This window comes from Parasteatoda tepidariorum, chromosome 3, assembly GCF_982258835.1.
Source record: "Parasteatoda tepidariorum strain Cologne lab strain chromosome 3, Ptep-v5.0, whole genome shotgun sequence".
Taxonomy (NCBI): domain Eukaryota; kingdom Metazoa; phylum Arthropoda; class Arachnida; order Araneae; family Theridiidae; genus Parasteatoda; species Parasteatoda tepidariorum.
In genome coordinates this window covers 26,656,440-26,683,474 of record NC_141757.1, presented here as the reverse complement: position 1 = coordinate 26,683,474, position 27,035 = coordinate 26,656,440, and the positions used below count along the sequence as shown (strand labels likewise).

At 27.5% G+C, this 27,035-nt stretch overlaps 1 protein-coding gene across 6 annotated transcripts in view; it reads left to right on the top strand.

Moving 5' to 3' along the window:
- The first annotated feature begins 6,540 nt into the window (after positions 1–6,540).
- LOC107449387 (semaphorin-1A) overlaps positions 6,541–27,035 on the top strand; it is a 609,005-nt gene continuing 588,510 nt past the window's right edge. For 5 of the 6 annotated variants that reach the window (XM_087158987.1, XM_087158985.1, XM_087158983.1 and 2 more), the window contains exon 1: positions 6,543–6,940. The gene's annotated coding sequence lies outside the window, so the exon portion shown is untranslated. Of the gene's footprint in view, positions 6,941–27,035 lie in introns of all 6 variants that reach the window. The other variant, XM_087158986.1, reaches the window with a different exon arrangement.

Genomic DNA, 27,035 nt, shown 5'->3' with positions numbered 1-27,035 from the left:
TGAAACGGTAATACTAATGAAAGCGAAATTACAGAAGTACAAAATGATTTTGATTTCAATTCATGGCGAGATATCTCACTGTGAAAATTATGAAAGAAATGGGACTAGCTGCGCCATCTCTTAGCAATACTCAGAAATACAAAACTAATCGCGGGATTTGAGGAAACGTGTAAGTAGCGACTAGAGCCCCTGAATTAGACAGGCCAACTTATCATTTATTGTTGGAGCAAAGAGCTAACATAAGCACAGCGAATGAATATTTTCAAGTGGTAGTTTATTAACTGTAATTCTTGGTTTAATAAATTCGATTTAGTAGATTTTAATCCACCACTATTTCTAAGCAATGCGTAGGCTTATATAATTCACCACTTTATAGTACTTATTACATGATTGTCGTAAGGATAGACTCACACCACCAAAGTGCTGCAACTGTGGAGAAATTCACACCGCAAACTACACGGGATGCAAAGCCCGCCCCAGCAGGAAGGGCCCTTGCGCTGTTCCTTCCACACCAGCTAAATTGGCTCACAGACTTGTATCACTAGTGAAAGAGCTGAAAGACCTACTAAAAAATGAAGAAGTGATTCGTCTTTTGCAAAGGATCCTAGGGTAGACCGCTCTAGTTCAGTGACATTTTATTTCTCATTTCCGGATTTTTCATTCCAACATTGAACTCTAAATTCTAGACTTTCAATATATATCTTAATTAAACGTGTGCCAGTTAAATGCAGAAATTTAATATTTATCAATTTCTGTTTATATTTATTCATGTCAACCTATGTATATGTAATACAAATTATGTTTAGATTTAAATATGTCAACAGGTGTCAATTTAGATTCGATATTCAAATGCTATATTTACTATATTTATTTATGTCAACCTACGTATATATATTTCCAATTATGTTTTTTTTTTATATGTGTCAATTTAGATCCGATATTCAAATGTTATATTAATTATATTTATCTATGTCAACCTATATATATATATATATATATATATATATATATATATATGTATGTGTATGTATATGTATGTGTGTATATATATGTATATATGTATGTATATATATATATGTATATGTATGCATGTGTGTATATATGTATATATGTGTATATATATATATATATTTTAAATCATGTTTATATTTATATGTGTCAATTTTAGTTTCGATATTCAAATGTTTATTTACCCAAGCAAAGTGCTTGTAATTTTGTATTAGCTACCACATCGACTGCTAAATTCAAAATATTATCACTTTAAACTTATGTAAGATTCTAGATATATGGAATAGCTGCACGGCCCAGGTGCCCAATTTTTTATAAATAAAGTAAAGTAAGTACTTATTACATGCTTTACATTTTTATCATTTACAAGCAAATTTATTTACATTTTATTATTTTATTATTTTATTTATATTATTTTATATTATCATATTATCATTTATATTATATTATTTATATTATTTATATTATCATTTTTATTATTTTATTATTTACAAGCAAATATTGTCAACTATTTGCAAAATTTACTTTGTAGTTATTTACCGCTCTTTGAATTTTTTTGGCGTGTCCGCAGCAGTTGGCATCTCTGTAAAAACATAACGAATACTAAAATAACGTTAACTTGCGAACTTGTTTGCTCCAATATTGCTTGATAGGTCAGCTCTGATAGTATAGGAGCCTTAGTAGCGACGAATTCAATTTCCATGATGCAATTTTTCTCTTCGTCACATGACATGCGAAGCCGACCATACCGGCACAAAAACGCAGAACGTATGAGATGCGAGGCCGACCGAGAAGGGTTTAAATTCTATACTTTTAACAGGGAGTAAAATAAATTCTGTTATATACAGACAATAATATTCCATTCTAAGCTTGTTTGTTTCTTTGTTACAGAAAATCAAAATGATTTTTAGTAACAAAATTACTTTCACCTAATTCAGAAAACAAAGTCTACCTGGCACTTGCGAAAAATTGCAACTCAACGAAGATTTGCAACGAAATTATTAAGCACATACTTTTGTCTTATTTACAATTTTTAGATAGTTGTCCAGTACCATGTTCGATAGATATCGATTTTTGTTGATTGGCGGTCGTATATCCTCTAGTGATATTTCCTTAGATTTGACGAAACAAGATTTCTGTGGCATGGAACGAACGTACTTTGAACGTATCTTTTCAAAATCTCCCCCACCTCCTTGTTTTACATGACAAAGCAAGGGACCCATGCCGCAGATGTTGTCACGGACTTGCCCTTCTTATTAAGAAATAAATTGATCTACAACAAGGTCTTTTTTTAGTTTGTCTTTTAAAAACTCGAGTTGTATTCCATTCGATGAGAGAAGTTAGCTGCTTGGTTCTGTAACCGGAATAGTTCACTGAAAATCTACGCTCGCTGTAAATGCCTTTTAGAAATAAGCTGGTATTGCTAGTCGAATTAAATAAACATGATTATATAAGAGGAATAATAGTTTATTCATACTTAAAGCTTACTTAAAGTGCCATGAAATATAAGCTATTAAATTAATAGTAGACTTAATTATGGTTATTTAAATGGAACAGTTCATTTAACGCTCACTTAAAACATTCAATTTAAAAGTTGTATTCAATTTAGTGAAATAAGTGAGCTACTTGGTTACGTAACAAGAATAGTTCACTGAAAATCTACGATCACTTTAAGTGCCTTTCAGGTACAGGCTGGTAATGTTAGTCAAATTAGATAAATATGCTTATATAAGAGGAATAATAGTTTATTCATGCGTAAAGCTTACTTAAAGTGCCATGAAATATAGATGTTAAAATAATAGTAGAGTTAAATATGACCATTTAAAGGGAACAGTTCACTTAAAGTTCACTTACAACATTCAATTCAAAAGTTGCATTAAATTTGGAGAATTGAGTGAGCTGCTTGGTTACATAATAGGAATAGTTCACTGAAAATACATTATCACTTTTAGTGCCTTTTAGATATAGGTTTTTAATGTTAGTCAAATTAAATAAACATGCTTATATAAGAGGAATAATAGTTTATTCACACTCAAAGTTTACTTAAAGTACCGCAAAATATAGACTGTTAAAATAACAGTAGGTTAAAATATGGTTATTTAAGTGGAAGAGTTCACCTAACGCATGCATAAGATGCTAACAGGTATATGGTGATAAATTGTTAGTGCATGAAATAAAAATGCTAAAAAAGCTATAAATCCAAACTTAATCACTTGATTATTTTTGATGATGATGAATTTTTGTTAACTGTAATTCAATACATGCCAATACATTCAATACAAGTCCGCAAAATGACTTTCTTAATTATGAAGAACAGAAAGTGTTAGGATAGTTTTGTAGTTTGTTGCTAAAGGAATAATAATAATAAATATAGGTTATTATTATAGTTTCTTTTAATAAAAACCTATAGCAGTGTGTTCTAATTTGTTTTAGAAAATGTCATGAACAAATTGAAAATGTATAAAGATTTTTTTTAAATCTTAATTCTTATTTTTTTATAAATTCAAACTGAATAAAATTGCAACTGATTAAATTTTTTATTAAGATCCTTAGGAAAAACGTGCATTTGGAATGTGTAAAAAGTTAAAGTTAATGTTTTAGTTGTAAGAATTGAAAACTTAATTAGTTTTGCCCACCATTTTGTTATGCTAGCTCTCTTTATACTACTAATGTTAAGTAATTTAATCATTAGTTTTAAAGGTTTCTATTGAGAAAAGTTTTTAGTTAGCCATAGTTATTTTTTAAATAAATTTGAAAGTGTAAGGAAATATAAAAGAAAATAAAAAATACCTCTCTTCGAAAAAAAGGGGTAAAAATGTGAATTAAGGGAAACATATAACAAGTCAAGGAAGTACATATTTCGAAATAATATACTCCGGAAATTAAAATATTGGAAATCGAAAAAAGAAAGAAATAGTTAATGACATACGACAGTAAAAAAAACAAAAAGAAAAAGTGATAAAAAAAAATGAATTGTAGCTTAAATTAAAGAACGATAAATTCAAGAATTTTAAGCTGAAATTTAGCTAAATAACTCTCTTTATCTTAAAAAAAAAAAAAGTAAAAACAAATACATTACTAATCAGAAAAAAAATAACTCTTTTTCTTTTTAAAACACCAGTTCAACAACCTAAATGAAAACAAGCAACAAAATAAAATACTAAAAAATACAATGCTAATCTAAAAAATAATAGAATATTAAAACTAATTGGATGAAGAAAGAGCTATATAATATTATTTTTGCAATAGGAACAACACAACATTAGTCAAAAAGAAATAAGTTAAAAAGACTAAGAGTATTTAAGACTATTTTTTTAGAATTAGTTACGATAAAGAAACAAAAAGCTAAATATAAAATAAGTTTTTCTTTAACGTAAAATATTACAATTAGAAACATATTAAGAAATAACAATGGAGGTAAAGTTTAAACTGATAAAAAAATAATTTGAAGAACAAACAAAAATGTATAGACATTTAAATTACAGATTTGAGGTTTGATTTCGTATTTTTTTTTTCTTTCTTGTAAACTAATTGAAAACTTCTGGCATTAGTTTAACATTTTATCAATTTTTTAACGAAATGTATATATCATTATAAATTTTATTGACTTTCAATTTATGTATAATCAGCTTATATATCACTAGATTAATTGAATTTTTATATATATTTGACTTATAAGGATTGTTTTTGTATCAGTTTGTAATTTTACCTATTAGAGATGTCAACGACCTCATTCATGTTTTTTTTTTAAAGTTAGCATTCAATTATTTTGTTTTTAAAATCTATTACTGAGAAACAAAATATTTGTACACTATTCATCATAATATATAATATTAATACATTCAAACCCCGCTTATAGTGAACATTCAAGGGACCGAAATTTCGGTTCACTATAACCAGGACTTCACTATATCCGTTCCGCGAACAATTTTAACTAATGGTTCCACCCCCTTTTATGACTTATACATGACATTATTTAAATAAATGACGAATTAAAGGAAATACAAAAATGACTGAAAAATAATACGTAGTAGCAAAAATGTGTTAACTTTTATTTTTTATTACTATTCGCCTTGCGCACAAAATTTTTTTTTGTTTAATCTTTAGCTGATGACCAATCCTCAACATCAGATATGGAAATACATACCTGCCAACGCTTCTAAATTTTCGGAAGATTTTTTTATTGTATTTTATGTGTTAACAAAACTCATATGTTCACTCTTCATAACTTCATCGGGCCGGGATAGCCTGGTCGGTAGGGCGCTGCGCTCATGTCCGAGAGTTCGTGGGTTCGAACCCCGCTGGCTGAAGACTCCCCGTGTAGTTGGTGACTGATGCACGTTAAAAATCTGTCGAGTCGCAAAGTCCTCCACGTTCTCATAACAAATCAATACCTCTGGCGGTACTGGATTGGAGATCAATCGTTCTCTGATTCAGGTCAAAATTATGATTTGTGGATGAATGAATGGATGTATGAATGGGTCCGCCTTATAAAACAGGTGTGACGTATGATGTGACAGAAGTCGAATTCTTGGCCATGGATGGTTAAGTTTATCTTAAAATTCATTGAATGGTTAATCAACTAATACATCTTACTATTTAAAATTTAAAAGTTAAAGAAATTTTGAATATCTGAAGAACATTGAAAGCCAATTCTTAGAAATTAGAAGTTCTTAGAAAAGTTTAGAGAAGGTCTTCGTCCAATAATGTTCTTCATCCAGTAATAATACACTATTACATAATGGCTAAAGATCATCATAGAATTTAGACAAATTTAAAATTCAAAACTGAAAAAATTGCTAAAATTCTTGATTATTTAAATTTTTAAGTTCATTAATCAGAACTATTAAGTCTATATAGCCAACATAAGTCTGTTATTTAAAATGTAAAAATAATTTTTTTTTACATAAAATAATTAATTCTTTTACTAAAGAATAATTTTCATGGGAAAACTGATACTCAGTTTATTCCACACCTTATTATTTCAAAACTGAAGTTTTCGAAAAAAATGACCCAGAAAAATATTCCGCTATTTTGATTTATAATAAATTTTTAATAATAATATAATAAATGAATTTTAAAATTAATGTGAAAATTTAAATTTTTTTAACTGTTAGTTACTTTAAATTGCTCGTGATAAAAGCAACTAATAAAAAGACCCGCAATCAAGTGCTATAACGCGATTACTATAGAACTATCGCAATAAAATATAGCACCGTACCACGATAGAGGATAACGACACAATACGTAGCGAGTAAACATCAAGTTCTCACGCATTCTAAAAACTCACGAAAAACCATTCATATATCGTAGCGCAACCATTCATCACTCAAATCCATAATTTCAGGTTCGTCGAATCAAAAAATTACAGATTTCATATCTGGAATAATCCGATTCCTTAACTAGACCTGCCTGTGACGAAGAATACGAGTATTGAACGAAATGAATTTCTTGGCGAGTACCACTTGGCGGTTTCCAGACAAACGTGTTGGCGCCAAGCAGTCTGCCCAGCCAACCTTGGGCGATCATCGCGTATTCTCACTGACTGAGTCGAATCTCTGATATCGCACAAGCAACGCAACTTTAGTTGCGAACAGACGTGAGTTTGAAACACTGTCCGCACAGTGTTTTCTGAGGGATTAAAAGTAGTATCTTGAATCAAAACATTGAATCTCGCGCGCTGTAAGAGATTGTTCGAAACATTTCTTTGGAGTTTTTTGTTTACTATATATTGTTCATTATCGTCTGATATTCCATATAAATATTGGGATTTTGGATTTGCATTCTGAATTGTTGTGCTTCTTATACATTATTGTGTTTTATCGGAGTTAGGGTTTCAGGCCCTGCGGCTCCAAGTGCGCTTCTTGCCGGTTAACCAGTTGGTGGACATTCTGGTTCATGAAAGTCGCAGCTACTTTGACAAAAGCAAAAGGTCAGTGGCTCTCTAACAATTAAAACTTAGTGAAAAAATTTATTTTATATCACAAATTCAATTAGGCAATTCATCAGTTAAAATTATTCAATTTACGCACCAAACGTTAACAATTATATGTGATTTTACAAGAAGGAATGAATAATATGAAACAATATTTCATAATTATTATATAATTGATATGAAACAATTACAAATCTCACATTTTTCCTCCCAATTTGGAACGTTAGTTTTATAACATAAACTTATATGCAACATTTTTAAATAAATTTACGATATTTTTTTTAAATTTACTTTTATTTAAAGGATATTTTTTAAATTATTTTTATTTATATTACTATTGATTTTATATCCTTATATGGCAAAACATAAAACACTTCCTGTATTATGCACAAAATTTTAAAACCGTCTTGCAAAATAAACCCAATTTTTTTTTCCTCACGTTTGTAAATTTGCTTATTTACATCTTGCATAAAATTAGTATAGGAAAGAAAAACGTATGAATCATTGATATTGGATTCCTCAATTTAAATGTTTATAAATTCATAAAATGCAATTCATTACTTTTTTAAACAAATACGATCTTTATATGTATACTTCTACTTTATAAGAGAGCTAATGATTACTCTTTTACTATTTAAAATTAGTTCTTTTTCGCACTTATTGATAATTTTTGAAAGTCAAAATTGAAATTTCTATCGCTTTAAACAAGTTTACGTCGGTAAATTTAATTTTTATAAGTATTTTAACTCTAACATGGCCCAAAGACGTACGAAAATCAATTCAAGATAAGCAAATATATGATTAGATTTCAGATTTTATTCAAGAAAAGCTGAAAAATAAAGTCGAGAGATTATCAATGCATATCAATTGATCAATCAACATTTTTATCATCTATTATATTAATTATAGATAAGCCTTTTGTTTTTAAGTAAGCGGACTTTACTATTCATAATATCAAAAATTAGTTATAAAATATAGCAATCTTGGAGATATTTTTTCCATGTCCCAGTGCCATATTCAAATTTGTTAATTATTTTTACTTATTTTAAAAGATATAATATTTTTTAGTCTCTTATTTTGTTTAATAGTAACATGTAAATCACAAGTATTCTAGTAAAATATTAAATGTTACTTCAGACTTTTTTTGATGACTTTGTTAGAAAATACAATGATTAATAAAGAAAATGAATGCAATTTTGTATCTATTTATTAAATCTTGAAAATTTGAAAGGGTTTTAACACAAGTCAGTAATTTATATAAGTATGATAGTTATCTTTTTTATTTTTTATTTTTACTCTTATTCATATGTAAAAATGAGAAAAAAATAGGAGAAAATAATATTCATTACTTTTGAAAATGCATACCTTTGAATATAATTATTAAGAAAATTTTATATTTCATGCATATAATTATCAGATTTATTAAATAGAAAGCATTTTAACGTTCTTACAATAAATGTAGTTGAAAAAAATCATAAAAATTTTTTGCTCTAAAACGATAAATGGTTTTATGAAGAAAAAAAATCGCGAACTTATAAATACTATCTTTCTCAATCTGTATGTAAATTCTTTAAAAAATATTAACCTTTATTAAATATACTGTAATAAAAACGCAAACGCTCTCTGATTCAAATATATTATTTTACAAAGTATTACATTATTAGACCGTGAAACTTTTATTTGAAAACATAAAAATACACCATTAAAACATGAAACATAAAAGTCGTGATAAGTATTAACTTACATAATAAACACCAAATTTTTTAACCAGTATTAAATAGTTAATCTTCATACCTAATTATGCATAAAATGAGCAAACATATTTGCTGATAACTTCCCCGAATATAAAAACAATTTACAAAGAATCTACAAATTTCATCAATTATAAATTTATTCAAATAAAAATGTCACGAAAATTCATTAAATTGAAATTTATGTAAATAAAAATGTCAATGAAATCCTTAGAAAAGTTCATGTAAATATCAACTATGCATCTTCAAACACTTTATATATTTGCATTTTTATTAATAAAAGTATCTATTAAGAAAACATAAACGTAAATGCTTAGAATTCGCTTAGGTACATTCAAATTCGCAAAGGGTCTTGAAAAATTAGTTTTTGATAAAAATATTATGAATCTAATCAAATATTTATTAATAATTTATTAATTATATCAATACAAAACGTTGCATTTGTTTTATTAATTCTTTTTTAAAGATCAAGCTGCACTTACAAATTAATATCGATGATTTAAAGTTATAAAAGATTATTTTTCAGATTAAAGATCAAATGATATGTAGCATTTTAGGGCAATAGTTACGAGGTTAGCTTAAAATTGTTAATAACTAATGGAATGAGTAATATATTCATTATCTTATTATTATAGGCATTACTGAATGCATCAACATAAAAATGTTATTACATATTAAAAATACTTTTGGCATTGCATTAAATTATTATTTAAAAAAAATGTTTTTATACGGAAATTAAACGCGTTTAGTAAAACAAATTTATATAAAAACAGTTTCTCAGTGTGAAATTCGGGGCTTCACATTTTTTTTACAAAATTATATATATATATATTTATATATATATATATATATATATATATATATATATATATATATTGAATGCTTTTATTAGCTCAAAATTTAATTATTTCCATGAAATTTAGGTGAACTACTTTTATGTAAATGAACTAAAACACATTCTACTTTTAAAAAATTATTAAAAAAAACTATATATTACTCGAAATAAATTGTGTAGCAATAAATCAATTATTTTATTTTAAAACTAAATGATTTTAAACTTTTTAAATATGTAGTTGTATTTAATACCTGGTAATTAGTCTATATGGGTCAATTTCAAAATCGCACTTGGTCGCATGAATCGCAAAAATGTCGCATGGCTTTAAGCATTTAAGTTATTTTAATTACTGAAATAAAATTTTAAGTAACAGTTTTAAGAATTGTAAGCTTTCAGATTAGGATTAATTTACTATATGTTTTTAGTAAATTTAGAATAATACATCGAAATTCGTATTTTAAAAATATTGTCTAATATTCTTTTTAATATGTCAGATACAGCTAAATTGTTATTTTAAAATATTTTAAAGCAAATAAAAAAAATTTTATGAACTAAATTTGATATGGGTAGAGCAAGTAGATTTGAATGCTTTACTTTAATTCATGTCAGTACTTCTTTAGAAATATACATAGAAAATGACAGTCTCTCTAGAATATGACATAGAACGACTGGTTCCTCTCAAAAAGTAATTTTTCTTGTTGATAACCAACTCATATCGTATTTTAATTACTAAGATCCCATTAATTTCTTTATAGATGAATGAATTTTAATTTCTAACATAATTCATTTAGAACATATCTGGGAGTTTATAAACATAGTTTAATTAGCATATTCGCAGAACTTCTCATTTACAATCATTTTTATTATACACTATATAAGATTTAACACAAGTTTCATACAAGTGTATCAAACATAACATTGTCTTTTTATTATTGACAATTTTTCAGTATATTTTTGTTTTATACGATGTTACAAAATTGTATATGGGAAAGATGTTAATTATTTATTTTAGTTATTAATCGAGAGTGAATATTTTGTTTTATTTTAAGCACGATACACGATTAATCGTTTACTATACTGATGTCAACAGTTATTTGAACTGCTTCTTAGTCACAAAATTTTCGAATTAATATATAAAAACAAATAAACGCGTATGGGTGATATTATTGACACAATAACTCCAAGTTTTATTTAATTAATTATGTTTAACAGCACAACTTTACAAACAATGCGATGTTTGATGACTTCGTTTGCGATAAATATATATTTTATTATTAAATATAAATTTCTAACTCTTTATTTCTGGACTTATCCTATTGACAAAGGACTTGCGTCAGTTATTTGCTTTAGCTAAGATATACATGACACCGTATCTTCGTATGCTGATAAGTTATCTTTCTTATCAAAGTTTAGCTAAAACGAACTTAAACAGTTGTAGAAAATCTAAGTCATATAAAGATTTGGATTTTAGTTCTCCCAAAACAAAGTTAAACATTTATGCATATTATAATAAATATTTACACATTAGTTACTGTTAGTTACTGTTATAAATATTTACACATTAGTTACACTGTATAACAATTCAGTGAAATTAATATTTATTTTACATTTGAGCGTTAGTTTTTCAATACCTTATTAAAAGCAAATAAAAAAAATTTAAAAATTAATTCTTGAAAAATATTATTTTAATATATATACATATTTTGCATGAATTTACATGAATATTTTTTGTGAATATTCTATATTTTGAAATGCTTTTACTACATTTTGAAATTATTTAACTGTTTTATAAAAAAAGAATTGATTAATTTTAATAAATAAATTAGTATTAAATTTGAATGTAGTTTTTATTCAATTACGTAAAAATATGAAAGATTTGAAGATCATAAAAATGTGGTTAAGAATGAACGGAAGAATAAATTTAATCATTTGTAACAATTGTTATATTTTTTTTTATAATTACTGAAAACTAATTGCATTAAATTAAATTAAATTTATGCAAATTATTAAGCAAAAATCTTAAAATGTTTGATGAATCATTACGATGCATGTATTAAATCATTAGGATTTTAAATTCCGTATTTAAAAAGTTAATTTAATCAAAATAAGTCCTAAAGGTTATTTAATCAAGCTTGTTTTTTTATTTTTAAAAAATTTTGATTTTATACACTTTTCTGCTAAATTATTTTAACGTTTTTTTCAACCAGATATATAAATATTCTTTTAATCTTTAAATAGTGAACTAAATTAGTAATTTTTAAAAAAATTATATCGAGGGAGACAATTTTAATCACTTTTTTTTACATGTATATAGCTTATTTAATTTGTGTCAATTTGATTATCCCTTGCATGCAAACGCTTCGCACAATAAATATTAATTGGTGTCTAATTAATATGAATTAGAAATTATGGTTCGTCGAAGGAACGAAATTATTTTTGTAGTTAACTACAACTAAAACTACTTTTTTTTAAATGTAGTGGTTACAAACTACTTTCGAAATGTAGTCACTAATTTTAGAAGACGAACTTTGCTGAAGAATTTAATTTACAGCTACGTTCAAAATGATTTTGAATAAAATATTGTCTTACATTAAGCATGAGGAATTATTAAAAAAATATTTATTCATGTTCGCGTGAGCCAGTTTGTATTCCAAATTATTTTTTTTCTCCAATTTGTTCATTTTACCTTCACATTTTTATGCCTTTCTCGACAGCAAATATTTAATTTGAGAAATGTTAGGAAATTATCAAATATTAGCAATTTTGTTAAGTGCTTAATGCTCTTTTATCTCATTTAACATCAATGTTTCACGAGTGGACATTCGCATGTGAAAGTGCGGCCAAAGTGATAAATTATTCGTACTGGCTACCTTAAATACTAGTTATACGTGACTGTAAATACACAATTCTTTTTAACTTACAGTCACCGGGGCATTTTAGATTGTGTACATTGACAGCCCACGAAAATTTGTATAGGTAACCTACATCAAATTCGAATAATTAGATGTGTTAGATACCTGTTTCTTTACTAAACTAAAGTGAAACGTCGTCGCCGGGAATCTCTACTAACTACTGGTTTTTTTTTAAAACGCACTACTCGCAGGGGTCTGTTTAAAAGAAATTTGGGTCCGTTAACGGACCCTTCACAAATTTGTTTATCTTCATTATTGTTTTGTTAATTGAACAAACCCTTCCCAGGGCAGAAAACCAGAAAGATGGATGTAAACGAATTAAGTTTTGTCTTCGGCAGACGATTCTTCCATTATTCGTCCGAAATTATATTTCTGCGTTCAGCAGTATAGACTAAATACCAAATATTTGTATGTTGCATCTCTAACTTAGAAGCAGCAATTGCTGTTCATTTTTGAATATTTAATTTTTTTAATTATAATTTTACAGTGCTGAGCATAATCTTGTATGTCTTTACAATTTAAAAACTCCTTGAAAAAGTTTTTTGCAATAACCGGACCCTATTTGCACAAATTCATAAAATCAGGTCCCTGGTTGAAAGAATGTGAGTAATTTTTTCACAATTTCACGAAAAAAAAACCTTTCACAAAATGTCTGAACAGACCCCTGACTCCCTACACTACTTTTTTTTATAAAAATGTGGCACACTACACTACAAACTACAAAAAAAAAGTTGCGACTACAGTAGTTTCACTACTTATGGTGCACTACTTCCGATTACTGGTATGAAATTGTTAAACAATAGTTTTGAAATTTAATTAAAAAAATACTATAATTAAGATAAATTTCAAAACAGACACAGTTCACAGTTCGTAAAATGTTGAAGAAATAATTCATTTTGATACAAATGTCTACATTTATCATGTTTTAATTATTTTAGCTACTTTACAAAGTTATCTCCAAGGGCATTTTTAAAAACTCTTAATACGAAGTACACTTAAGATTCTATGTATGTATATATATTAGTTTAATTTCGGAAAATTAAATTTTTTACTTGACTCTTATGTATGCGCTTGAGTGTTCTCATTTTATTAAGAGTCTACTTGAGATTAAAAGTAAATATGTTTTATTACCTAAACAATTAATTTTTAGGAAAATACTCTTTTCTTCATGATCTTGTTAATTATGAAATTGAATTAAGAATATAGTGAAGTGGATTTGATACATGATGAGTAAATTTAACAAGATTTATGGTCTAGTTATTTTTCATAACATTTTGGGAAAATTTACACGTATTTTTTAAGTAAAGCATTTTTAAGTATTTTTTAAGTTCTGAAAAACCTTTTCTTATGAATCCTGTTGGTGCAAGAATTATATTCTAAATTAATTTAAAACTTGTAAATGCTTTTATTTATTTTTGAATAGCTAACTGTTAGGTATTAATATGTTTTGTATCACTTTTCATTCAGACAAAGCTATATTTTATGAAGTAGAATTTTGTTCGAATGCTGTTTTAATGAATTAAATTTAACAAATCTATGTAGTTTGAAAAATACGCTATAATAGGTAGTAAAATATTTTGTGTCATCGTTCTATTTCGGAAAACTTTTTTTTTATAAAGTTTTTTGGTTTAAATTTTTGTCTGAGTTTTGACAATTTTATTTGATTTCGAAAAATACTAATTAATACTTTTTATAGCACTCAGCACAGAAAAACAGTTTTTTATTAAACCTATAGGAGCGAATTTATATTCAACATAATACCAAATGATGAAAATTTAGTAGTTTACTTCTGTTTTTTAAATAAATTGATTAACTATTCATCACCAATGATAGTGAAGTATTTGTTACAAAATATTTCGAGTTTTTGTCTAATTATTTTGGGGATAAATTATTTTAAATTTGAGGGAATTTAATTAATTCGTTGAATGTATGTACTTTATCAAAATTTTTAATTTTACTCTTAATACAGCGTGTAATTAAAATTTAGAAAAAATCTAGAGTAACAGATAAGATACATTGTGAATTTTTTATTAATATGTTCTTGTGTTATTTACTTAATGATTTGTAAGCATTTAGTTAATTTTCTTCACAAAAAAAAGGAAATGATTTCTTGATTTTCTTTTAACTTTTCTGTTAAACGCTGCCTAATTTATTATTTATTTCAATGGAATCTAACTAATTTTAAATTTTAATTGTATATTATTTAATTATCGAAAAATTTGTTCACCGTTGGCTTTAAATTTTGATAAAACAAACACATGACTCCCTTAAGATAATATCCGTCAGATTGTATACATATTTACATTAAAACCTTCTCAAGGCATTTATTAAAACTACAAAATTAAATATGTATAATTCTTTTAGATTTAAATAATCATTCTCTTAATCGAACTTATTCACAAAAGTTTGTCTTAAATTTGTAATACTTAATATTGAATGCTTAAATTTTCGATTACAATTTTAAAGACTACTTTAACAACATCTTTAAATTAATAAACAACACAATTAAATTATAATTATTACTTAAATTCGTCTTAAATTCGGTTTAAGATAAATCATAGTAATTTAATCCTCTTTAAATGCGTCAATTACAGCTTAAAGCGCACTGATATTTTTAAATATATATTGAATACTTAAATTTGCGATTTCTGTTTTAAGGACTACTTCAGCAACATATTTAAAGTTATAAACACAAATAATATAAAAATATTATACAAATTCGTTTTTAAATAAACCATTGTAGTTTAATCCATTTTAAATGCGTCAATTACAGCTTAGAGCACGCTGTCATTTTGAATATATATTGAATACTTAAATTTGCAATATCTATTTTAAAGACTACATCTTTAAAGAAATGAACAGTACCATTAAAATATAAATATTATATAGATTTATTTTTAGATAAACTATTACAATTTAGTCCATTTTAAATGCGGCAATTACAGCTGAGAGCACGCTGTCATTTTGAATATATATTGAATACTTGAATTTGCAATATCTATTTTAAAGACTACATCTTTAAAGAAATGAACAGTACCATTAAAATATAAATATTATATAGATTTATTTTTAGATAAACTATTACAATTTAATCCATTTTAAATGCGTCAATTACAGCTTAGAGCACGCTGTCATTTTGAATATATATTGAATACTTAAATTTGCAATATCTATTTTAAAGACTACATCTTTAAAGAAATGAACAGTACCATTAAAATATAAATATTATATAGATTTATTTTTAGATAAACTATTACAATTTAGTCCATTTTAAATGCGGCAATTACAGCTGAGAGCACGCTGTCATTTTGAATATATATTGAATACTTGAATTTGCAATATCTATTTTAAAGACTACATCTTTAAAGAAATGAACAGTACCATTAAAATATAAATATTATATAGATTTATTTTTAGATAAACTATTACAATTTAATCCATTTTAAATGCGTCAATTACAGCTTAGAGCACGCTGTCATTTTGAATATATATTGAATACTTAAATTTGCAATATCTATTTTAAAGACTACATCTTTAAAGAAATGAACAGTACCATTAAAATATAAATATTATATAGATTTATTTTTAGATAAACTATTACAATTTAGTCCATTTTAAATGCGGCAATTACAGCTGAGAGCACGCTGTCATTTTGAATATATATTGAATACTTGAATTTGCAATATCTATTTTAAAGACTACATCATTAAAGAAATAAACAATACCATTAAAATATAAATATTATATAAATTTATTTTTAGATAAACTATTCGCGATCGCAACGAACTATAGGGGGCGTTGTTGTATGAGACGCATACCTGCGATTTCTACATGAACCGTCATTCAGTTACTCTAGAGACGTCGTTAATGTAGCATGTAGCATTGCAACGTTCCTTCTTTATTGTGACTAATTAAATTTAAAAAAGAAAAATGCTTGATATTCTTTCTTATGCAAACGAAAACAAAATGGTATCTCTTTTTATTAGAGAAGGAATATCCAAAACACATCGGAAAAATATTTGTACATTAACAGAAAAAAATATGCATATTCTTATAAGAGTTAAAACCTAATGCCCGAGAAATAGTTTTACTAAATTTAATGATATAACATGAAAGGCCCATTTAAGCTTTACATTCTATAGTTTTAAGAATCATATTACTTCAAAAATTAAAATGAACAAAAAGTATACATAAGCCTCATAATTTTATGAAATTTAATTTTGTAAACAAAGTTTTTTGACAACAATTTTTATCAAAAAATTTCAAGTTTCAATAAAAATCATTATTTAGAAACTAAGAAACGTAAAATAAAGAATGCTGACGAAAAAAAAAACAAAAAAACAATTCTTTTTTGTCGCCATTTTTAGTGCTGCGAAAATTCGTCTTTGGGATTTGCCAAAAACAAAACAAGATGCAATTGTATTTTTTTTAGGAGGGAAATATTTTACCGAAAAAACGAAAATGTACCAATTCCCACAACATAAAACTTTATCTTGGTAAACGTTCGTTTTGGAAATGTTATTTCATTTGGAATCTTATTTATCAGAGTTCATATGGCGATATGATTGTTTTGAATCTTTGCTAAACTCTATATCGGCTCATTTTCCACCGAAATCCGATTGACTATTTTGATTTTAAATAAAGTGTTTTATTTTATGAATTGTCGCAAAAATTTTAAGTGTAGATTAGCGGCACTTAAAAACCGCCAAATCTGTGGCGGCGGTGGCGTTAATAAGTAAGTACCGAAATTTTATTCCATACTTTTCTGAATCATATTACTTCAAACATTGGAATATACAAGAAGTATACATAAACACATAATGTTATACCATTTAATTTTTCAAAAAAAGTATTTTGAGAACAATTTTTATCAAAAAATTATAAACTAAAAAACGAAAAATAAAGAATTCTTAGGATAAAAAAACGATTTCAAGAATTCTTTACATTGAAATAAAAACTTTCATATTGTTTCTTTTTTTATTATTCTTATAGTTCTTAATCAGACGTAAAAAACCATTCTGTAGAGAACCATCATCAAATGAAAAAAAAAAATATTTACAGTCAAATTTTTTATTGTAAAAATCATTGCACTTACCTGATTTATAATTCCCGGAGAATTCCAAAATGATAAGTTCCTTGTTTGAAAACTTTATTCTCAAATAATAGATGCATAGTTTATCCCTTCATTACTTTTAGATAACATACTATACAGCAAAATTTTATAATAGATATGAAATTGAATATGTAGCTAAAAACAGAATAGCTGAATTCTAGTTGAACTTATTCTTTCAACACTAAAAAATACTTACCAAGAAAGCGATTAAAATTAATTAAGAATCAGCACAAATGGCACTATTTCAAGTAACTTGGATAATTTTTTATTGTTGTTTTCCGAATTATATGGATACAGAAATATATACTATTCTATAACGAAGAAGAATATGTTATAACTATTACAATTCTGTATGTTCTGAATTCATATTTATTCACTGGAATGACGAAAGCAATGTTGACTTCACTTTAATTCGTAATGAATTGAAGACAGAAGAAATGCATTTTACCTTAATACACACATCTGTAACAGTATCCGAAATCGGAAGTCATCAGTTGCAAGTTTGTTGATAATAGAAATAAAAAATTATTGCGGAATTTTTCTTCAAATGTTTGGCGTGTTCTGTTCCTGAAAGATTTACTAATATTCTGGAGATTTTTTTCAAGTTCTTCGGCCTTTTCCTTAGGGAAATTTTGTTTCTTATTTGCTGCTAAAAAATGGCGTCTGATTCAGTCAATGATTTCGATGGAACTAAATGAAAACGTGATAAATTAATGTCCGATATTTACAGGCTCCCGCTAGACGGCGTACTCGAGCGTTGCGATCGCGAATTGTAATTTAACCCACTTTAAATTCTTCATTTACAGCTTAGAGCTCGCTGATATTTTGAAATATACATTGAATACTTAAATTTGCGATATATATTTTAAATTAAAGTAATAAGCAATACCATTAAAAGGTAAATTTATTTTTAGATAAACTATTGTAATTTAACCTACTGTAAATTCTTCATTTACAGCTTAGAGCTTGCGGATATTTTGAAATATACATTGAAATATACATTGAATACTTAAATTTGCGATACCTATTTTAAGGACTACATCTATAAAGTAATAAACAGTACCATTCAAATATAAATCTATTTCTAGATAAACTATTGTAATTTAATCCACTTTAAATGCGTCAATTACAGCTTAGAGCGTGCGGATATTTTGAAATATACATTGAATACTTAAGTTCACGATACCTATTTTAAAGACTACAAGTAATAAACAATACCATTAAAATATAAATATTATATAAATTCTCCGCTTTCGAATTTAATTCCGGAGACGATGAAATTGTGAGAAAACTTTTGCTGTCACTTTCTCCAGCAACTGATCCGATTGGTGAGTGGGGCATTAATGAAATACGACATTACGCGGGTTCTGTGGAGCGCGTTTAACAATCTCCTCTAATCGCGGATTCGTGTTTAAACGACGTCCCGCTCACCCTCCATCTTCACCCTACCTTTCTCCTTCAAATATTTATACCCGAGACAGCCGCGTTTGCTCTGGTGTTGAAAGATCTCGGCCTGTTTTCCATCTAGTAGAGTTTTCGATGATCCGATCTCATTAGAACAACACAATTTTCTCACTGCTCCACCCCTTTCACTGGAACCGTGTTCGTGTCAGGTGATCGAAGAACATTGAGAACACCGTTTTTGTTTACTTTAGTGATTGTTTTGTTCCATGTGAAATGGATTGTGTGGATTGGTTATTTCGAATCGCTAATTTGTTGCTCTTCATTTATGGAGGATAATTGCGTTCTGTTTGATTAACTTATACGTTTTAATTATTTTGTTTGAGTGGGTAAAGTTTCGGTTCGTTTTTAAGTCACTTTTTTTTCACTTCATGAGTATAGTATACTGCTGAATGTATATATTAATAAATATTATCATATTCAATGTAATTATTTTATATTAGCAAAAAACCTTAATTAGTCAAAGTTTTTATTTATTTTTTTCAATGATATAATATTTTAAAACCATAATAAGCGACAAAAACATTTTAAAATACTTTTACCCTATTATGGGTTGTTATTTCGAAAATCGAGCGAGGCGAGTTTTTAATGCAAGATTAGACATTATTAGGAGATTATTAGACATTATTAGGAGATTGTTAGACATTAGACATTATTAGGAGATTATTAGACATTAAACATCATTAGGAGATTATTAGACATTAGACATTGTTAGGAGATTATTAGACATTTTTATGCAAGATTAGACATTAGACAACATTATACAGAGAGTCAGAACCCACCATGGGTTATATCGCCATTTAAGAAGAAAATGAAAGCCGTGGTGGTTCAGGGAATAGAGCGTTTGACTTTCAATGAGGTGAATCGGGTTCGAATCCCAGCAATGGCTGGTCGATACGAATTCCGACTACAGTGCTAGCGTAAAATATCCTCAGACGGATCATGGATTGGTCTCCCCTTGCCGTCAGGTTGACGATGGAAGTTTTCGGGGTTTTCTTTTCCATGTAACATAAATGGGCGTCAGTTCCTTCAAAAGGTACTCCACGAAAGTAAATTTCTCCCAATACTTGATCCAGAAGTTATTTTGTCTTTTGGGATAGGGTTAAAAATTAAAAAGCTCCGGAGTTGAACATTAGTAGTCGTAAACCAAAAATTTTGTTGGCTGTTAAACGACGGTTATAAAATAAAATAAGATAGGTGTTTATTAATTTCAAAATATTCTCTATGAAAACAAGGACTTCAGATTTCTTTCGTTTGCTCAATTCTCAGAAAAATTGGTTCACAGTTAAATTGAAAGATCAGTATCTCGAACCATAATACTGTGTATATTTGCTGTAATCTTAATTAAATGTTAATTAGAATCATGTTATCGTTTTATTTGAACCATAGTATAGTGTAATCAAGTTAAAAAAAAAACGGTCTATGGTAATATGGTTCAAATTAGCACCATAATAAGCGTAGGTTGAAATTTAGGAAAAATGATTGAAATTAGGTTGAAAGCGTAAGTTGAAATTAAGATGTTACTAGTACATAATCATTTTCATTGGTCTGTTTACATAACTCTGATAAATTTAAAATTAAAATAAGTAATTAAGTAGAAAATTACAGTACAGAAAAAGCGTAATGTTTACGATTACTAATCAAGGACAATACCCAACACCGATACCGTTCTTTTACATGTTGCTCAGGGGGACCTTTAATAAGATCTAAGGCAAGTTTTACTGGTTCAGGATCATTTTCAAATATAAAATATTAATTCAATTATGTAATATATTATGGTTCAAAATAACCTAAACTATCTAATCTCTAATAATCAAAATATATAACAGCGTATAAACACTAACCAAGAGCTGCATTCGATAAAATCTTAGAGTCAATTCAAATAGAAAAATGTTTCTAAAGATTTCATTTCCGCCTTTTTTTTTTTTTTTTTTTTTTTTTTTTTGTCATTCTGTTTGACATCCCGCATAAGGATAAAAACAAAAATCAGTTATCAAAAAATCGAATAACACACGCTAAACAATGTTACCAAAAAAAAAACACTTCTACTTTCACTAAGTCTAAAAATTAAAAGCTAGTTCATTCCTTACTTTAAGAAGTTCGATCTTCAAAGCAGCGACTGACATGGTACCTATCACGCCGGGACGATAATAACAGTGTTGCTTAATAGATCATGACGCTGTGTCACGCTATCCCGCTTATGCGAACCCTCATATTTTGAAGGCTTTTCGTGTTATGGCTCTCTGAGGGATACTCAAAAGGGGAAAATATCGGAGCGGTATTTATTTCTTTGAATTTTATATGAGGAGCGTATGAATTATGAAGTTTTCCTTTTTACATTTTATTACAGAGAAGGAACGATGAATTAAATTGAAGAGCGAAGGCTTGTTGGGTATATATATATATTTAAAAAGCATTAGTGTAGAATGCAGGGCATTTTAGATTGCTTTTTAGGATTTTAATTCAATTATATATTTATTTATTACTTTTTTGTATACAATATATTAAATATTAACATTTATTGACTGCTTGCAGTTTTAGTAGTGGAATTTGAGAATATACAGATGTGTTGTTCTGTTTTTAGGTGTACTGATTACTACAATTTTAAAAATAAACTTTTCATTAATATTGAAAAGAAATAATAAATTTAAGATTGTAATTGAGGGATTGAAACGACGTAGGTTCTAGTGACATTTTAGAGAGTTTTAAAAAATTATCTTTTAAGTTTACTTGATGAAGAACAGTAAATAGTACAGGAACTTGCCCTAATTTCTAATTAAGAAGATTCCAATTAAAAAAATATATGAAACTATTAAACGTATTTAAACTATTTGCGACTTCTTGTCATTTTAATTTGCAGCCAAAACGCAATTTTCAAACTTTCTTGTCGATTGAATGTTGCCAAATTCTCTTTGCAATATTTTTCAACCCAAAAATCACTAAAAATTTTCCCCTTATTTTTGTCCGCTTCCTCTGAAATATTCGAAATTTAATGATTTGACAAAATAAATCAATGCTGTATAGTTAGAGAAAGCTCAATTTCTTTCAAAATAAACAAAACATTCTTCCACAAAGTTCTTTCATTTACAAAATGTTTTAATTTCCTAATCGTAAGCGTTCGTATTGTGAATTTAGAAATGTAAACTATCATCAAAATGGCCATGTTCGTAAAATTTTTCAAAATAAATTTAAAGTTGCCAGTTTTCAGAATATCAATAGTAATATATAAATTTTAATAGATGAAAAAAATTATCTTAAATCCAATTTTTAGAACACAGAAGGCTTCGCAATTTTGATGCTTCTTCATATTGAAATTGAAATTTCTTCTATGAACAAATTTGTCCTTCATACAGACCATGGTTAATTAGAATAATGATAAAAGGATACATCTAATTGGTTAAATATTGTACGTCTAAAATTAAAAAAATTTTCGTGCGTCTATATTACCGATACCTTAATTAAAAGATAAAGCAAGGAAGGAAAATAAAACTAACAGTAACTATTCGTAATTAGTAAATAATTAAGCAGCCAAAATGAAATGAAATTATCACGCAAAATTACGTTTTGACTATAAATAGTTAGAATGTTTGGTAAGCTTCGTGCCATCTACAATAATAATATCAAATTAAAGTAATGAACTGTAAGGCTAAACAATATTTCCTTCATTTTAATGTGCAATTTTTACATAATTATGTAATTCCTATTATTATAAATTTAATGTATAATCTTTTAATGCATATTTGGATAAAGGATGATTCCTAATTAGTTAGTACAACGATACAATTAGAATACATATTATCATTATTTTAAAATGTTTGTCCGTTTAAAAACTTTTTTTATTCATTTTGATCTTGCACAAACAACTTTATCGAATTGAAAACTTTTTTGATTTAAGTGATAAATTTTTTGTTTTTGTTTTAAAGCCCAATCAATATTTTCCTATACACACAGAAAAAAATATGGTAAAATTACCTTACTGTATAATAATGACATTTCTGGTAAAAAAAAACAACTATAGTTCTGGTTAATAAAACCAAATTATTTGATATTTATGAAAACATTCATTAGGTAATCTGCTTGCTGATACAATAACGGTATACCGTAAATTCTGGTTTTCAAAATCATAGTTCTTATTACCAAGCATTGTAAAAAGAAATACGAAACTTAAAAACAAATGCTTTTTATGGCTTTCTCTAAGATATCACGAAAAAATTTCCAAAACATAGGCCGAAGATCAAGTCTCCAACAGGCAAAACTGTTCAATTCTACATTAGTTGTATTTGAAGTGTTAAACATTTGACTCGGTCAATTTTTGGCATGAAAATATTACTTGTCAATCTGCAACGAAAACTCTTCCGAAATTAGCGGAAATATCTATAATGTAATATATTAGTCATTTTTTAAATTACTACCAATTTTTTTCCGCAATATTTCCCGTATTTCATGTTACCAAAGAATTGATGCATAATTAATTTTGGTAAATAGGATAATTCTCAAAAGAAAGTTTCCCTATGGGCGGAATTTTCGAAGCCTTGGAAGGAAACAAGTGGAACATCATTAAATGAATGCCCGTGAAACAAATTAAGGAAGTCACCCCCTATCCCTGTCCCTTCTTCATCTTAGTCTAAGTAACAATGACCGTGTAGGTGGCATCGGCTTATGACGTCACTCATTGTTCTTTGGCAAGCTTCCAACTCTCGCTTAAAAAGAAATAAAATAATGAATACGGCTTTAGAAAAAAAAACGTATAAAAGTCCCTACTGATTTCGAGAGCGCTAGAGATTCTAAAGTTAAAAAAGAACAGAATAAAAAAAAGAACGTCAAGGAATATTGTGTTTGATTGAATGCCCTTTACTATACCTCAATCACTAATCTCCGGCTTCAAGCTTTCTGGCGATAGTGTGGCCTTAAATCAAAGCCGGTTGCAGTTTTCTTCGCAAGAAAGAATTTTTTTCCTCGGCGCCTTTTACGTTCCAGAAAGAAAATTCGAAAGTGGAAGGAAGGATATTCGAAAAAAGGGGCAAAGAAGAAAGAAAAGTGTCGGTGTGTGCAATAAAAGGTGAAGGAATCAAACGACGACCCGAAATGGGGGATCGTACATCACGGCCGCAACCATAACGGCTTTCTTAGTCTTTATGGTAGTCTATCAGAAACAGCAATATGCAACTAGCAACAGCTACATCGGCACGTTCCTTTTGTAGCTGTATGCTCGATATCGGTGTTCCTTTTTCAGTGAAAGAGATTGTTTTTTATACCCAACCCCTACGGTTTAGGTCACATATAGATGAGTATTTAGTGGATATATTGTTTTTCTGTATCGATTGTTGGCAACAATACAAACATCGATAACGCTGCAGGAAATATATGACGTCAATCAAGAAAATGAGGTTTTAGATCCGAAGGTATTTACTAAGGGATAAAATAAACATTTATATCGAGTTCAGTTTAAAGAGCATTGCATTAAAAGTTTGAATTTATAATGTCAGCTTTCGTAAAAATAGAACAAAAGTCCTGATTTTCGTAACTCGGTAAATGTAAATTTATATTTAAAGAGTTTTATATTGATTTGAGCTTCCCCAAAGAAAATGTAACACATGGAAAACAATTTGGGCACACAGTTGAATTTTTACCTATTATTAACCTGGTTAATTTTGATAATATTGCCATGTTTGCTGAATACTCAACCTAGACGTGTTCAGCTTCGTAGCGCATGCGCGAACATTTGCCTATAGATCGTAGTATCTAATCTATAAAGGGTAGAAAACATGGTTAACATTACTGTTAATCTAAAACAAACTCCTGTGCTGAATGAGTTTAATGGTTTTTAACGAAATACGTATCTTCAAACAAAAAAGAAACAGTTGTTTTCCAAATATTGGTGAAATGCTAGATTGGAACATTCTTTGGGAAACGTTCGTGTATAGAATTAAAAAAATTCATGGATTTTTGAGTTCTTATTCTTAGAGAGTAAATTAAAACTAATCTCCACCACGTGGGAATTTAATTTACTATTTAATATAATAAAATATTTAAATAAGCATAATATATATGTGATCCAAAATTCTCATGGTTCTGAATATCATTAATTTCAAATATTTTAGCGTGCCATAAAAAATTCCGGATCAAATTAAGGCAACAAGTACCGGCACTTAGAGTGCTGGTACTCGATATTTCGAAACAAAAAATCTGATATGCCGTAATTTTACAGTATTAATTACCGTAAAATCTCTGAATCACTCGAATAAAATAGATGTTACTGTAAAAATTTCGATTTAATATTTTACAGTGAAAAGGATATCAAGGATAATGCACCAAAAGTGCCTGTACTTCATACCTTAATTTAATACAGAATTTTTTAGCATTCTGTTCAGCAGAATACACTTAAGTACTATATTTCATTTCTATATAAAATGTTTTTCTGTCGAGACATTTTAAAATATTGAGTAAAAATTGCAAACAACATTAATAAAAACGTAAACATCTGTGCAATTGTTTGATATTTTTATTAAAATTAATTCGTAATAAAAGTAAATTAGACAGTTGAAATACTTCAAACAAAACAAATAATATTTACGTTTGGAGAAACACTTTTATTGAAGTGCTGGGGACATATCATTTAGAATTTTATGAACTTTTTACGATCTTATTTACGCTGTGGAAAAACAATTTTTTATTCCTTTTTAGTGTCCTTGATGAAACAATATATCCCAAGGATGTCTTTTGTATCACCTTAATAAACGACTGTTTAAGAAAACGTATTTCGACCACGAGGTGTTTTTTCGTTCGTGTTTCGTTTCAAGTTCAAGTTGTTGAATTTTGGACATAGTTTATTAACGTGGTTTTTTTCAAGCTCTACCGCCAAAAAAAGTAAAAAAGCCACAGTTTAAACGACTTACACTTAAAATAAAACGGTGATTTTAAACTGTATACAGTCTGTGACCATATTATAAGACGCACTGTAAGATTCTATGTAAAATTATCAGGTGATACTATACAGCTGTATTGTTTTTACCCGGATGAAACCGGTTTGCATTTGTTTGCACTCCTGTATCAATTGGTTAACATTGTAATGCAATACGTTAAAAATAAATACGGATAGGAAATATGTAAAAAATCTCCTGTATAAAAACGCATTACATGTATGTTTAAATATAAAAGTATTGCATATAAACTGGTGCAAATCATGTAATTATTAAGAAGCTACACTGCTTCTAATAATTTGATCTAATTATTATAGTATACTAATATAATGCTTGATATAGTAAATATTCTATATTTATATAATATATCGTCTAATTTATCCTATCGTCGAATTTATATTATCTATCATCTAATTTAACCAATTCATGCGCTAACGTAAACAAGTGCAAACCGGTTTCAGTCGCGTAAAAACAATAAAGTTGCATAGTATCACCTAATCATTAAGATTTTACATAGAATCTTACAGTGCGTCTAATAATTTGGCCAGGGACTGTATAAATTATCTTGCCGTGAAGAATTATCGTGGCTTTATAACGGACAAATAACTTTAATATATTTTAAAAATTATTAAACTCTTTTAAAATCGCCAATTTTGAGACATTTTCCCCACTTAGATGAAAATTATTAAAATCACTGCCTAATTCTCGGTTTTTGCAAATTTTTGTGAGTCCAGATAATGCGGCATTGGAGTATGTTTTAAATGTTAAAAATTAGACCACAAACGCTTTTCATTTCCTGTGGTTTCAAAAACTGTGGTTTTTCTTCCTTTTGATGTTTTACGCCATCTTCTAGCTTAAGATAGGCTGAACTTTACCGAACAAAAATAAGTAACTTTTGAGAACTTACAGGAATGATGAAAATAGTATATTATTCGCTAAAAAAAACATAATTTTATATCACAACGAAGCCTCTGAAAAATAGTCTGAAAGTAACAGATTTAACAATGTGTTTTGTACTTTTTGATTATGGTGTTTTGTCATTTTTTAAAGCTGTTGATATAAAAACAGGGTTTCTAACGCCATCTTAAATTTAAATAAAA